Source organism: Mus caroli, unplaced genomic scaffold (genome assembly GCF_978045245.1).
Source record: "Mus caroli unplaced genomic scaffold, Mus_caroli_1 scaffold_20, whole genome shotgun sequence".
Classification (NCBI taxonomy): Eukaryota; Metazoa; Chordata; class Mammalia; order Rodentia; family Muridae; genus Mus; species Mus caroli.
The window spans coordinates 32,173,974-32,189,576 of record NW_028227275.1 but is presented as its reverse complement, the minus strand read 5'-3'; the positions used below and the strand labels follow the sequence as shown (position 1 = coordinate 32,189,576).

Genomic DNA, 15,603 nt, shown 5'->3' with positions numbered 1-15,603 from the left:
CCGTGCCTGGAGTCCTAGATTTTTTTTTTACACTATTGTAAATGAATTTTCTCTCCTAATTTATTTTTCATGGAGTTTGCTATTGGTGTATAAGAAAACTGGGAGGTCTAATTAATAGCCAAAACCATAGATATTGAATGGTAATGTCAGCAGGCATCTTGACTCTCATCTGCTGTGTACCTAGACTACTACATACATGTACAATGATTAGTACACACCTCTAAATTAAATTCAACGGAGTTCATAATGTCAGAAAAGCCATTGGAGTTACTGTTTAGCTATTTTAACCTGCTTAATCTGCTTCCCAGAGACTAGGTAATTAGTAAATAAAGTTTCAATCGTGAGGCTGCAAAATTCAAAGCTGCTTCCACAAGGCTGGTCTTGTTCTTTGGAAATTTCTGTAGACTCTCAAGGTAGCATTGGCATCATATGGCTAGAAGATGCTCATAAGAGACAGGCCCAAACTAGTGGTTATAATAAGTTTACTCTCAAGATAGCTCATTAGCCCCTTAATCCATGAATGGATTAGTTCATGAATGCTGGGCTCTAATGGCTTAATGACTTAATTGGGCCTATCTCTTTAGCTCCTCAGAACGGGGGATTAAAGATGCAAGAGTTTGGATGTTAAAACTATGGTAGCATGTAGTTTGAACTTGACTAAATTTAGGCAGAAGCTATATCAAAGATTGAGAGAGCATATCATAAAACATCCAGTCTATAATAAGTATGTCATAAAGTAACATATAAACAAATTTGTCCCTCATAGTTCTAGATGTACATTTGATATCTGGTGATGAACTCATTTTCTGGTTCATGGATGGTACCTTCTAGCATGTTCTCTTATGGTAGAATGTGTGCCAAGGACCAGCCTCAGCTTGGAGAGGGGCTCCTGAGAGAAGGGATATCTGAGAGTGGTGAAACAAACGACTTGAAGTCAAATCATTGGTCCAAGCTAATGTTATGCTTGAGACAGTTTTTCAGACTGCTCTCTGTGTTCTGCTCTGCTCAGGACAGCTTTCTCTTGCTATCTCTGAATGGCTCATCTCTGGAAGATCAAAAGCCCAGCTTTTTATTTACACATCAATTCAGCCATTACCCCAAATTCCCTCATGATTATTCCATTTATCAGCATCCCATGACCCCAGACCCTTGATTCTTAGAAAGAGACAACAAGTACAAGTACAGACAATAAGAGAGCTGGGTGGGAGCTGGAGAGATGGCTCAGTGGTTAAGGACACTGACTGCTCTTCCGGAGGTCCTGAGTTCAATTCACAGCAACTACATGGTAGCTTGCAACCATCTGTAATGGGATATGATGCTTTCTTCTGGTGTGTGTGAAGACAGCTACACTGTACTCATAAAAACAAATAAATCTTTAAAAAACAGACAAAAACAACAACAAAAGACAACTTGGTAGGACCCCACCCTGAAATACCATTCCTACCACACCTGGACCTAAACTCCCTCTATCTGAGGTTGACCTTGAACTCCGGAATCTCCCAACCTTTGTAACTTAGCTGAGTGACCTGTGATAAATTTCTTTTTTTTTAAATTTTTAATATTTTTTATTACATATTTTCCTCAATTACATTTCCAATGCTATCCCAAAAGTCCCCCATAGCGCCCCCCACTTCCCTACCCACCCATTCCCATTCTTTTGGCCCTGGCATTCCCCTATATTGGGGCATATAAAGTTTGCAAGTCCAATGGGCCTCTCTTTCCAGTGATGGCCGACTAGGCCATCTTTCGATAAATTTCTTTATCTCCTTCCTTAGCATCTTTCTGACAAGCTGGTTCATAATGCAGCTGCCTCTATTCCTTTAAATCAGTGAAGCTCCGTATACAATTCATATTGTGTCCTTATATTTTGCGTAGCTGAGAAATTACATATTTTTTGATCTCATGTTTTCAGCATTCTCTCCCACAGCCTTAAGGGCTATCCTGCATTCTACCATTTTCTGAGACATTAGCTACACCCTTGCCAGACTCATGCTCTCTCTGATTATCATAGAACCATTAACCTTGGCAGAGAAGACATTTCTCATAGGAGGAACATGAAAATATGTACACTCTTATACAAACAAACCTTATGCCACATCAACACTCATGGAGGCCCACACCCTGCTGACTCTGTTACAAGGACAAGAACCATGTCACTCAATTCCTATGGCCAAGTAAGATTTGACAAAGGATACAAGATCTAGAGGCTTCCTCATAAGGACATTAATCCCATTCATGAGTATCTGCTCTAAGGACCTGACCACCTTTCAAAGACCTCACTGCTACACAATCACATTGGTGATGTAGCTTTTCAACACACTATATTTGCAGGAACAAAAACATTTAGATCATATCAGAGGAGGAGAAAAAGTAAGTAATGACCACAGTGGAAGTTTAACTCTGAAAAATTCCACATATTAAAAAATGTTATAGCTAGAAAAATTTTGTGGAAGGTACAAATGCCTTCCCTCTAGGAATAAAGAATAAGACAAGGATATATATTATCACATCTATTCAGCATCTCAGTGGAAAACTTAGACAGTGCAATAGGACAGGAAAAAGAAATGCTAGGCATAGACAGATGGACAGACACACACATGGGAGGAGGACAGAGACAAAGAGCCAGAGACACATAGGCAAGTAGTCCTTGCTCATAGGTGGCACAATTTTCTATGGAGGAAATCTCAAAAAATTATGAAGTATTATTAGCAAGTTTGCTGGTTGTAAGGCTATCATATGAATGAAAATTATAATTTCCATATTGTAATAATATACAACTAGACACAGAAAGTTTTAGATTATCCCCCCAAAGCAAAAGATTAGACACACAACTATCTCTAGAAAATTCCACATGTTAAAAGTAGCATGCAGCCCGGTGGTGGTGGCACACGCCTTTAATCCCAGCACTTGGGAGACAGAGGCAGGCGGATTTCTCAGTTCAAGACCAGCCTGGTCTACAGAGTGAGTTCCAGGACATCCAGGGCTACACAGAGAAACCCTGTCTCAAAATACCAAACAACCAAACAAATAAAAAAGTAGTATGCAGCTAATATGACATCTCTTGTGGAATCAGGACCATTGAACAATACAAAACATTGAAGAAAGAAGTCAAGGAGTCTTCGAGGAGACCCACACTGGCTCGTGGGCTGGATGACTCAAAACAGCAGAGGAGTGCACTATTCCATAACTGATTTAATACAATTTTCATAGAAACCTCACCAGGACTTTTCTCAGATAGATCAGATGTTAAACTGGAGCTAATATTTATGCCAAAGTCAAAGGAGTGAGACCTAAATTAACTTTGGAAAATAGGGGAAAAATTGGGGGAATCATTCTGTTACTGTAACACAGTTAAACCAGTATAACAGTAATGAAAGGCCAGATACAGATCAATGAAGCAGAAAAGTGATTCCAGAAATAAACTCACAAAAATGTACCCAGCTGATACTTGGCAAAGGTGTATTCAAAGAAGAAAGGCTATTCTTTTGAATTATAGGTGATACTAGAATAGCTGGACATTATAGGTCAAAAAAAAAAAAAAAAAGATCCTTGACCCAAACACTACATCTTTGTAATAATAATAATAGTAAACTAATAACCCACTGAGTCCAAATGGATCACCAATATAAAGAATAAGAACAAAATATAAAATGTTAAAGAAAAACATAGGAGAAAAATGTTCATAGCCTGAAGTTTGGCAAAGAGACTTAAATACCAAAGCATAATTCCTAAAAGAAAAAATGACGTTTCACTTTATAAAAAATAAAAGGTTTTCTTTATGAAAGACAAAAATGAGCAAAAAGCTATAGTAGGTAACAATCATTGCAAGTCACCTGTCTGAGAACTTTCAAATGCAACAGGAAACAAACAAGCTGCCCAGCTTCCAAGTAGATACACTTCACCAGAGAGCACGTAACGGAGATAAATAAAGTCACAAAAAGATGGTTAGCATCAGATCCTCCAGGAAAATGAAAAATTACAACCATAAGATCCCACCAAATACCTACTAGAATGTCTCATATAAAACACAGAGCACCGAGTGCTGGCGAGGAACAGGAGCAAGGAGAACCACACATTGCTAGGGCCACTCTGAAAGCACTTCTTATAAACTTTAACTTGCCCACACTGTACCCCCAATCCACTCTTAGATACAGACTCTAGTGAAAGAAATATGTATCGTCATATCCAAACTGGTGCATAAGTGTTGACAGGTAGTGATATTCCTAATTCCTTAAAATCAAAAACCACTGCAGTGTCCTTCAATGAGTAAACAAATAAGCAAATTATAGTCTATATGATTCTATCTATGTGATATACTCAAAAAGACAAAGCCATCCTCGAGAACAAAAGCCACATCCCTGAAGTTCCCTGAGCAACTTGCAGACAGCTGTAGTAAAGGGTCTTTTTCCTACTAATTGTTTATTGCTTACATAAACTTAAGGGGGGACCTTGTGAATTGGGTACATTCCAAGCTTCTTAAATCTCTGTAAATGTGGTCTTTCTAGGCCTCATAAATTTCTTTAGCTTCATGAGTGTTTTTTTTTTTTTAATTAATTAACTCATTAATTGTTGTTGCAGTAGTCAGAGTTTCTCGGTGTAGCTCCAGCTGTTCTGGAACTCCCTCTGTAGACAAGACTAGCTTCAAATTCAAAGATCTGCCTGTCTACGCCTCCAAAGCACTGGTGTTAGAAGTGAACATCATCATCACCTGGCTAGCTTCCTGAATTTTATGAACCTCCCTCCTCTTTCTAGGAGGAAATGTTTCAATTTGGATAATATGACTGCCACAAAGAGGTTGACCAGGCTTTTCAAACACACACATATTGAGTTTATACTAGCTGACATGGTGGTCAGAGAGAGCAATAGGAAAGGGCCCAGTGCCATGGACTAAGGTTGGAGGAGAGGGCCAAGAGACTTGCATGCTATCCTGTGTATGTAGAAAAGAGACTCAGCTAACTGCTGGGGTCTAGGACAGATGACCAAGGAAGTGCCATTTCCTGGAGCAATGGGGAGGTTCTCCTATGACATGGGCACTGTCTCTGTAGCAGACATCTTTGCTTAGAGTCTACAGTGGAGTGGACCTCGCCACTTTCCAATGTCATGTTGGGGGCGTCTTTCAGATGGAGAAGCCATCAGGGGCTGCTGGGTCATTCTGGGTCCCTTCCAGCATGGGTTTCTACTTTCCCTGAAGAGAAGGATAAATGTGATAGGAAGGATACAGAAAGGGAGGTTTTTGACTCCATGACAACATCTAGTGCTCAGCCTGTCTCAGGGTCAGGTGCCGTTCCTTCCTGACCTGTGACATGATGAAGATATAGGAGGCTGCCATTTTCCTTCTGTGCAAAGCTGGGAAATACCGGTTTAGTAGAGGTTGGGCCTGATTGTGTGTGTCTACCTTATACCTTGTCCACCTGCTTTACCGCCTGTCTTGGGGTCTTCTTCGGCATCTTTCTGCCTGTCCCTTGCACGAATGTTTGTTAGTCTCAAGACCACTGTGAGCCGAACTGAAATAAACAGAAGCTGAGTTTCTTCCTCTCAATGGAAAATTTTGTTCTGCCATCCACTGGGAATGTGTCTTTAGGTCTCATAATTTACACCCAAAATATCTCTAAAATTTGAATGGTTTTTCTGGGAAGTAGGAATAAGAGTGAAAGATCTGTATGTTCTCAGATATGACTAGAGGACAACATTGGCTGCAAAGTGCTTCTTTTGTGCATTTTCTCCTTCAGTTCTCATCTCTCCTGAATAACTTTGTTGAGGTTTTCAGTTGAAGGCATCCAAAAGCAAAAGGATTAATGACAAAGCTAAGTGATAGAAATGGAATTAAGACCCAGATTCTTGAATCGTCTTCCCATTAGCTGATTGTTTGTATATTTGCACCAGGGAAGACAGGATTGTGGAGGTGCTGTTCTGTCTACTCTTGCTGTTACTGTTGCTTTCTGTTGCTATTCAATCATAGCCATACACTGACTGAGCCCTCCACTGGGCTGAGTCTTGCCACCAGTGTGGCATTTAGCACTCACAATGGCCAGGTAGCAAGGTTCCCTTAACTGCTAAGGATGCTACAGCTCCTGGTAAGGATGCTACAGCTCATCAAGGTTAAGTAGCTTACTGTCACACTACTAGAAACTGAAAGAGAGGATTCTGCTCCAGGAACCAGTCACTCCTGGAGGTCCTTTGCAAGAAATCAGGGAGACTGAAAAAGTGACTCAGTAGCCCTGGCTGCTTTTGCAGGGAATCCAGGTTTGGTTCCTAACACCTACCGTGGCAGCTCATGAGTCCAGCTGTAGGGGATCCAGCACCCTCTTCTGGCTTCTGTGGGCTCTAAGTGCACATCCATACATTCAGGGAAAACACTAATGGGCATGAAAAATGAGATAAATCAGACCCACTAAAGGCTGTAAACCATGTAGGAACCGGGTTCTTAGAGCCTCCACAAAGTTTAGTGAGATGTACCAAGTCTGGCATGGCCTACGTACAGACAGAATGACATGGTTGCTGCCCCTGAGTCCTGGCTAGCTGGCATGGATCTCCATGAGTGTAAGGCTTGTTTGTATAATACTGTACATATTTTCATGTTTCTCCAGCATGAGTCCAGGAGTCAAAGTGTGGCTAATGTCTTAGCAGAATGGTAAACACTGGGACCTTCAGGACAGCCCTTAAGGCTGTGGAAAAGAACTCTAAAACCATGAGTTCAAAAAATATAATTTTTCAACTGTGAGACTCCCACCCTCGGTCCGTGGTATACTTCAAGATGCCCCTGAATGAGACACTAAGATGCAGATTGATGCAAAAGCAAGAGGTTTATTTCCGGCATGTCGGGGTCAACTCTCAATCAGTCCTTCGAAGCGAGGGAGGGAGAAGGCCACCCTGAGTGGCTATTACACGCATTTTTTATACTTTTTAGGGGCACAGGTTACACCAGCAAAGTTACAGTTCAAACTTATTGGCTAAATATATTGACCTTTAAATCTATTGGCTACCAAGCATGGCATGCATTTGAACTCTACCTGGGACTTTCCAGAGGGTCAGGTGACTATCAGTCAGTACATTCTGAGACTTTTTTTTACTCAAGAATGTTCCTGTGGGTAGAGAATGGAACTTGGCCTAGCCTTGACCAAGGAGGGGGAAGCTGTAAGGAGGGAGTGGGAATGGAAAACCCCTTAGGGTCCCTCACAACTATGCAAAAACTTAAGGATGCAATATGAATTGTATAAGGAGTGTCACAGAACAGAGGTAGCTATACCATGAGCCAGGACAGAGGAATTTAGGTCAGTGCCTGGACCGAATGGGAATTCCAGGGCAGGGTCCCACCCAGCTCTCTTATTGTCTGTGCTTGTGCTTGCTGTCTTTCTTTCTTTCTTTCTTTCTTTCTTTCTTTCTTTCTTTCTTTCTTTCTTTCTTTCTTTCTTTCTTTCTTTCTTTCTTTCTTTCTTCTTTCTATCTTTCTTTCTTCTTTCTATCTTTCTTCCTTTCTTTCTTCTCATTAAACTTATTTTAATGGTCTCAAAATTCTGTGACAGATTTTTGGTCAAGTTGTTTCCATTAAAAAGTACTGATTTTGAAAACTAATAACTTAAAACTGCCACACACACACACACACACACACACAGGTCCACATAACATTCTTTCCTTCTGAAGGGTTTATGATGCATTGTTATCATTAACCAGTCTTTTACTATTAAACGTAAATGGCCAATTGAGACAGACAGTTCTGAGACCATTCTTCCACCACTGATTAAGACTGGGGTGGCAGGTGTTAGAGGTAATATTCATTTAGCTTTCTGAGCTTTCTGGGCCAACTTGGTGACTTTGCCATCTCCAGCAGCCTTCTTGCCACAGCTTTGATGACACCCACAGCAACTGTCTGCCTCATGTCACGAACAGCAAAACGACCAAGTGGAGGATAGTCAGAGAAGCTCTCAACACACATGGGCTTGCCAGGAACCATATCAACAATGGCAGCATCACCAGACTTTAGGAATTTGGGGCCATCTTCTAGCTTCTTACCAGAATGACGATCGATCTTTTCTTTAAGCTCAGCAAACTTGCATGCTAGGTGGGCTGTGTGACAATCCAGAACAGGAGCATAGCCAGCACTGATTTGGCCTGGATGGTTCAGGATAATCACCTGAGCAGTGAAGCCAGCTGCTTCCATTGGTGGGTCGTTTTTGCTGTCACCAGCAACATTGCCTTGTCTAACATCTTTGACCGACACGTTCTTTACATTGAAGCCCACATTGTCCCCAGGAAGAGCTTCACTCAAAGCTTCATGGCGCATTTCAACAGACTTGACTTCAGTTGTTACATTGACTGGAGCAAAGGTAACCACCATGCCAGGTTTGAGAACACTCGGCCCACGGGGACAGTGCCAATGCCCCCAATTTTATAGACATCCTGGAGGGGCAGTCGCAGAGGCTTGTCAGTTGGACGAGTTGGTGGCTCGGTGGAATCCATTACATTGACACCCACAGTCAGCTGTTTCACATCCAGGGTGTAAGCCAGAAGAACATGCTCAGGGGTCTGCCCGTTCTTGGAGATACCAGCTTTAAATTCACCAACACCAGCAGCAACAATCAGGACAGCACAGTCAGCCCGGGATGTTCCTGTAATCATGTTTTTGATGAAGTCTCTGTGTCCTGGGGCATCAATGATGGTCACATAATATTTGCTGGTCTCGAATATCCACAGGGAGATGTCAGTAGTGATACCACACTCACGCTCAGCTTTCAGTTTGTCCAAGACCCAGGCGTACTTGAAGGAGCCCTTTCCCATCTCAGCAGCCTCCTTCTCAAACTTTTCGATGGTTCGCTTGTCGATTCCACCACATTTGTAGATCAGGTGGCCGGTTGTGGTGGACTTGCGGGAATCTACGAGTCCGATTACGACGACGTTGATGTTCCTTTCCCATTTTTGCTTTGAATTAGCGGTGGCTTTCACAACACCTGTGTTCTGACGGCAAACCCGTTTGGGGGGCGGGGGGGGGGGAAGCTTGTGGTCTCTTACTAAGAGTCAAGGGTCTAAGGTCACAGAATGTTGATTCTTGGGATGGTCAAGAGGGAACCTGGAATAAATCACTGAATTGATATGTAAATAAAAACCTGGGCTTTTGGTTTGCATGAGATGCACTAGCAGAAAGTTATAGCGGTTCTTCTTTAGAGGGGCTGAGCGGGGCTGTCTAGAGAACTCTGGAGAGCGAACACAGCTCTTCTATAATTCTCTCTAACAGGGTTTCCGATTTTAGTTGGAAAATCCATGGAGAGCGAACAGTTCTTTTAGATTTTTTTTCTAACAGGATTTCTAGTCAGAAATTCCAAGAGTTACTTAGAGAGCTGACGTAGCTCTTTAGAATGTTTTCTAGCGACTATCCCAAGAAGGCAGACTGAAGAGCAAACATAGCTCTTTTATAGAGTTTTTGGTTTTGTCTTTTGGGTGGGGGGAAGGCTTTCTGATTTTAATTGGCCAATCATAAAAGAGTTGCTTTTAGAATCTTTCTTTGTTGTTGTTGTTGTTTGTTTGTTTGTTTTTCAAGACAGGGTTTCTCTGTGTAGTCCTGGCTGTCCTGGAACTCACTCTGTAGACCAGGCTGGCCTCGAACTCAGAAATCTGCCTGCCTCTGCCTCTGCTGGGATTAAAGGTGTGCGCCACCACACCCGGCTAGGATTTTTCTAACAGGATTTTTTTGACTTGGTCGGAAGATCCAAGATTTTTTTGTTTTGTTTTGTTTTGTTTTGTTTTGGTTGGTTTTTTTGTTTTTTGTTTTTTTCGAGACAGGCTTTCTCTGTGTAACCCTGGCTGTCCTGGAACTGGTCAGAAAACCCATGAGCTATCCAGAGAGCTTTTAGAATTTTTACTAGCAGAGAGAGCAGAAAAGCTAGCTGTCTCAACCAGAGAATTTTTAGAATAGCAAGAAAAAGCTGTCTAGAGCAGAGCAGAACACATAAACGAGAGCAGTCTGGAAAGCCATCTCAGTAGAACATAGGCCACCATCTTGGACCCATGATTTGAATTCAAGCCGTTTGTTTTCAGTGCTCCCAGACACCTCCTCTCAGAACCTGTGTTTAGCTGAGGTTGGCAGAAATGGTTGCAAGAAACAGGCACATAGGTCATGCTTTCATTAATGACTATGAATTTTTTTAGGTCATTTGTTTTCATTGTTCTTTCTATCCAGTGCTTTGCAGTTAATATTTTTCTTACAATAATCATGGATGTCTATTGGCTGGTTTGAATGGCTTTTATTCTCTGTAAATGAAAATGAGTCTTTAGCACTACCCTGGTTATGAACCACAATCTGTAATCACGACTTTTCTTAAACGGATGAGTCTCCTTTAAGTTGTTAATAAACACGTCTGGCTTCAGTTGGGGTTTCAAACTATTATTTCCAGATGGTGAGACTTTCAGATCTGATAAGCTCTCATACATCCTACCAAGTGGAACAAAATGCCACAGCTTTGGCAATCATCGTGCTGTTAATATGATGATGAGAAGAATAAACATGCTTCCTTATGTTTCTGCCGGTCTTCCCACCCCAGGAAAAGCCATCGGATTGTTAGGCAATCAAAATGTAAATGGATCGCACTCAGTGTTAGTATCTGCTTTGCTTTTTCTCATTTTAATCAATTTACTTCATTTATCTGTGTGTGTGTGTGTGTGTCCTTTTAATTGAATGTAATTCACATAATTTAACACTTATGTATAAACAGATTTTTTATGGATATAGTTTATTTAGTACCGCCACCACCATTATATAATTTCTTATTTCCAGTCATGCTCAAAAGAAAACCTGTGTCTGCTGTCAGTGCCAGCCCTCATGGCAATGAGCATTGTGCTGTCTGTCTCTGTGGTTTGTCTATTCCGGGCATTTTACATAGATAAAGTCACATAGTGATAGTATTGTGTGTTTGCCTTCTTTCTTTATATAAGGCTTTCAGGATTCAGCCAGGCTGGAGTGCGTGACAGTCAGAGCTTTATAGCTTCTTATTCTGTGTAGCACTCCCCTGTGGAGCTAGGCCTTACTTTGTTTAGAAGCTGATGGGCATTTAAATTGCTTTGCCTTCCCAGCTATTATTTCTACTATTGCTATGAACATTTGCTGTGGGATTCTGTGTGGATGGGTCTTTTGTTTTCTGGGGTCTACATCTAATACACCTAGGCATGGACCTGTCGGGTTAGAAGGTAACTATGTTGATTTTTGGAAGAAGTGCCAGTGTTCCACGGTACGGTATCTGCACCGCTCTGCTTTCCTACCCACAGTATTTTCCCATGTCCTTACACATTTACTAATTTTGGGTTTGTTGTTGTTTTACTATGACCAACCTAATAAGCATGAAACAGTATCTTGTGATTTCGATTTACTCATAATTAATCATTTCTTTTCATGTACCTATGGGTCATTATATATGTTATATGGGGAAATACCAATTCAAAATTTTTTCCTATTTTAAAGTGGGTTATCTTTAAAAAAAAAAAACAAACAAATCTTTATTTGTGTACACGTGTGTGTTTGTGTGTGTTTCTCTGTATAGCCCTGGCTTTCCTGGAACTTGAATGGTGGATTAGGCTGACCTTGAATTTAGAGATCCACCTGTCCCTACCTCCCAAGTGCTGGGATTAAAGGTGTGTGCCACCACCTCCATATATTTAACCCCCTGACATGTGGCGCTATTCTCTCATTTCCTTGTCTTCTGCCATGCTTCTGACAAAAACCATCATCACACTTTATTAAAACTCTACTCAGATGTCAAGACAGTGCCCCATCTATGTATCTATCCTTTGGTATTTGCAAGCTGCACATTCACACAGCCATCTACCAGGTGGTCCTAGTAGTCCATTGCCAATTCAAATTTTATCACTGACTTTCCTGTCTAGTGAGAAAAAAAATTAGGACTGAGGAGCTAAATGCTAATAAACTCGTGAATACCCTGGAGCCCTGTAGGCTACTAGCTGCTGACTGGAGCAGCTGCTGCAGGCCCCAAAGAAATGACGTTGACTTTTTATTTTTGACTTAAAAGTTTAAAAAAAAACCAAAACTTAGGAGTTTGGCTTTTTTTTTTTTTCCTCCACTGCTAGATCGTTATCAGGTACATAACTTGCATTTGTTGAATCAGTTAAAATTGTAAAACTTTTCAGAATGTTATTTTGCCACCATGTAAAGACAAGTCTTACTGTGTCTTTACCTGTTAATTTTTGGAAGACCAACAGAATTCATGCTCGAACATAGGAATTGGGGCAAGGGTGAAGGTCTGCATTTGTAGACGGCTTCACTGTGGAAGTCTTGCACCGACCCTTCCCACCACTGCCTGGAGGAAGGCCCTCTCCCAAGGTGAAAGGCGGTATGTATGCTGAACACACACGCCATGGCAGAAGCTTGTGGGTTCCAAGTCTGGCAAAACCCGGCCCTAGTCTGAGATCCAGCCACAGGTGCAGTGAGAGCAAACGAAAAGACTGGTAGACCTAGGATTTCACAGTGCAATTTGCTGGAGACTCACTGACAGAAACTTAGTCCTGGGCGCAGCAGGAGGAGATCTCTGTGACTTGAGTTGTAGAGCGGCTTCATCCAAGTTGACTGCCCGTGAATTGTTTTAAACTACTGCCGGTGAAGTCAGATACATTCCTGGTACTGTAGCTCCAGAGTCTGGTGTAGAACTCCACATACCACACTAATGGCTTTGTTATTTGCAGTGTGGTGGAGAACTCTGAAAGAAAAATAACCAGAATGACTCAGGGACATCATGGTGGCATAGGCTTAGATTTTTCAAAGCCTACGTTTTAAATAAGTAGGTTCTGAAATGCTTTAACCTCCCATCTAGCCCACCACCCATCAGAGGCAGTCGGAAGGAAAGGTTAATAGGGCCAAGGAGGATGTGGACCCGTTGAGAAATAGTTCTTTGGAGCAACTCCAATCTGCGTTGTCAGGATATCAGCAGTTCGGCTCACACGGATCAGCAGAGGCAGTTTGATCCACTTGCAAACACTATTCACGAACCAACAGGTTGATACAAAGGGAACCTCAAGGCTCTGCCAATCACTGGATTTGTGGAAGTGTGGAAGCAGCAAGAAGCCACTGGAACACCACCAGTTCTTTGGTGCGTTTCTCTCTATGAAGTTACGACAAACTATGACCAGCAAAGAATGGCAAGGCATACCAATACCATCCAGCATCATCCACTGTTCTTTGGGTTATACTTATACCCTTTCCAAACACCATGTGTTCATCAAGTGTTAGTTCTAACAAAACATCACACGCCCTTTTCCCAGGCTGCTTCCAGAAAAACACCTTTTTTTTTTTTTTTTTTTTTTTTTGCTTTCAGCAAAAACATCCTCCCACTTGTCTGCTTCAGCAAAAACATCCTCTCATAAGACAGTTTCCAGAAAAACAACACCTAACACAACTGAGTCTCCAAGAAACCAGAAATGTCCACTTCACGGTGGTTACAACTCAAGATGGTTGCTGGAAGTCAAGTGGGATGCACATAGTGTATCATTCTTTTAGGCAAGGGTAGGAGGGAGACATTGTTTCCACTTCAGAATTGCTAGGAAGAATGTGTACAGGACAGTTCTTGTCCAGATGAACTTGACTGTGGGAGGGGTGAGCAGAAGCACTGTGGTGGCTAACTGTAGTCAACCTTTCCTTCATCTGTGTTCCACTGTCATGTCAACACTGTGTCACAGAGAGAGGTCTGGAGCCCCACACAGAGGCCCAACAGGGAAGGACAGACTGCAGATCATGAAGGAAGGTGAGGGTGGGGGAAGAGTGGGCAAAGATACTCCCTTATTCAGGACCTTTACAGAGGGACTAGCCAACTTGTTGACATGTTGACTGTGCCATATTCACTGTCCTTTTGCCTGAAGCCTGCAGCCGGATCCTTCTGGTCTGCCAGTGTAGGCCCGTAGTGACAAGGATGTTCCTATGTGTGTTCCTGCTAGGTGACTCTGCCACTCTCCTCTATATCTCTTGCTACTCCTGCCTTGATCCTATCAGATTTGCATCTGCCTTTTGACAAGATCCCCGGGTGGTATATGCACATCAAAGTTTGAGCAGTAGACATTTTGTGATGTGTGTATGTGTGTGTGTGTGTGTGTGAGAGAGAGAGAGAGAGAGAGAGAGAGAGAGAGAGAGAGAACCCAAACAGAGGCTGAGTAGGACATCAGGTGTCTTCTTGCTTTATCACTTTCCACCTTATTCCCTTGAAACAAGGCCTCTCACGTGGCCACACCCAGCTTTTTCTGCGGTGCTAGGATCTGAACTTAAGTCTTCATGCCTGTGCATATATATTTGCTCTGATTTCCTTCCTTCTGTGTGCTGCACACGGTCCAATCAATGCCTTCTGAATCAGCCCTCTTCATTCGCCATAGCGTCCCTGGTTTGGACTAGCATAGCCTTGGTGAGCTCTTACTTCTGACTGTAGGCTCTCTCAATTGCTGGGTGAGTAAAGGCAGTCTCGGCACTGATATGAAGTCCTCCCAGGATTGTGCGTAGTTCCTTAAGAACCCACTCTGCTGGTCTACGTCTGTGATTGGTCCTCACGGACTGGAGCTCACTGAAGGAAGGGGTGTGTATCAGCCAAGTTTGTCTTTACACTCATGCCTGGGCCTGAGACAGATCGCTGTGCGGAGTAAATAGTGACAGGATTTAGTTAGGTCATTGAACCACAAAGAAAAATATTTCAGAAGACACCGAAAAACAAAACCGAAACCAAAACAAAACCAAAACAAAACCACACATCATGGGATTCTTCTTCTGACCCTGAAATTCTTATTTTTGCCCTAATTTTAACTCTGGATTTAAAAAAACAAAAAAACAAAAAAACTTTAGGGCCCAAAGTAAATGTTTCTCAGTTCAGTTAATTGGAATGGATGAAGGGAAGGACTTAGTAAATTTAGATACGCGGAAAATACCTTGCATTAACTTCGCTCAACCCTAGTTTTGGTGTACATGAGGTTGGTGACCATGACACCTGTCAGAGCCATAACTTTGTTTGAAAGTCTCATGAGAGAAACATCTCAGGGCCATGCATAGCCCACAAAAGCTGGTATCAGTCAGCTCTGCTTCGTACTCGAGCCGGGCACATTTGAATCGTTACACTACTTTCCAGTCACTGCATATGGCCTTGTTTTTAATGCTACTAATGACTTTCTAAAGTTGACAGTCTATTATGCCCATTGTTGCAGATGAGGTGCAGGCAGCGGGATGTAACGTAACTCATAAGGTGATGAGGCCAGGATTTGGACACAGAGCCAAATGTCAAAAGCTGTGTCAAATTAACAACTCTAGTTTACATAAACATTTATTTATAATCAAATTTGGTATTAAATACATTATGTAAGACAACACAACCATAATTACATGTGTGTAATCATGAATAAGATAGCGTTAATAAACCAGTATTTTAAATGTTATTGTTTACTGGGATTATATTTCCTATAATCTGCTTGAAAAGGCCTTTAGCAAAAGATCTCTAGTAACATATACCCATTAATTTATAAAAAGTCCAGCTTTGATAAATAAAACATTATACTTGTTTTCTGTTATAATCTTTTAAAAAAGATATGATTTTTATGTTAGCCATTCTGTTACAAATTATAATATGCACAATATTTAAA

General features: G+C 41.8%; 1 protein-coding gene and 1 pseudogene across 1 annotated transcript in view; one reads left to right on the top strand and one right to left on the bottom strand.

Annotated features, from left to right (window-relative positions):
- Positions 1-15,603, top strand: part of Slc1a1 (solute carrier family 1 member 1) — a 79,214-nt gene that overhangs the window by 19,264 nt on the left and 44,347 nt on the right. The window lies entirely within an intron of this gene.
- Positions 7,773-10,422, bottom strand: LOC147000154 (elongation factor 1-alpha 1 pseudogene; annotated as a pseudogene).